The following is an 842-nucleotide window of genomic DNA, read 5'->3' as shown; positions in this document are numbered from 1 at the left end:
CTTCTTTCATCTTTTTTTTACTTCCTTTAATTATGATTATTTAACTAAAACCTAACACTAATCTAACCTAATCTAATCTAGCTAACTATACAACCTAAACTAATTAAACCTAAACCTAAACTAATTAAACTAAATAACCTAAACTAATTAAACCTGAACTAACTAAACTGAAAAAACTTAAACTAAAAAACCTAAACTAAACAGAAAAGAAAAACAGAAAAGAAAACATGAGAGGGGTGGCAGGGGCTCACCGTGGGGGGCGGCGATGGGTCGAGGAGGGGGCGACGACGGGGTGGTGGCGAGGCGAGGTGGCGATGGGCGACCACTACAAAAAAGACACATCCGTGACATTTTGGGCCGAACATTTTTTTTTTCTGTCATGCTTATGACACTTCTATGACGATAATTGTGACAAAACCCGGTATCATCATAGATGTGGTGGGATCCTACTTCTATGACAAAAAATCATGACAGAAAATGGGCTTTTCGTCCTGGGCGGGCCGGAGAAGCAGCTGCATGACATTCTTTGGGCCGCTCATGACGGAAAAAACTGTGGTAGAAGCGAGGGCAAGGAAAATATGGGGGAGTTCCCAGTTATGGTGGGTGGTCGGGGCCGAGCAACACGCGTTTCTCTCGTACACGTACGCGCGTGGGTGCGAGGCGTTGGGCTCTAACTGAACCCGAGCGAGGCGTTCGCCTACTGAACCCGAGCGATTGCACTACAGGCTACACGTTACTGAACCTGAGCGATCGATCGATGACTGTTAACTGAACCCGATCGAGCGATTCCTTCGCTACTACTGCTAACTGAAGCCGATCGAACCTGCTGCCTCTGGATGAAC

This window comes from Triticum dicoccoides, chromosome 3A, assembly GCF_002162155.2.
Source record: "Triticum dicoccoides isolate Atlit2015 ecotype Zavitan chromosome 3A, WEW_v2.0, whole genome shotgun sequence".
Classification (NCBI taxonomy): Eukaryota; Viridiplantae; Streptophyta; class Magnoliopsida; order Poales; family Poaceae; genus Triticum; species Triticum dicoccoides.
Note: the sequence above shows the minus strand (reverse complement) of the source record.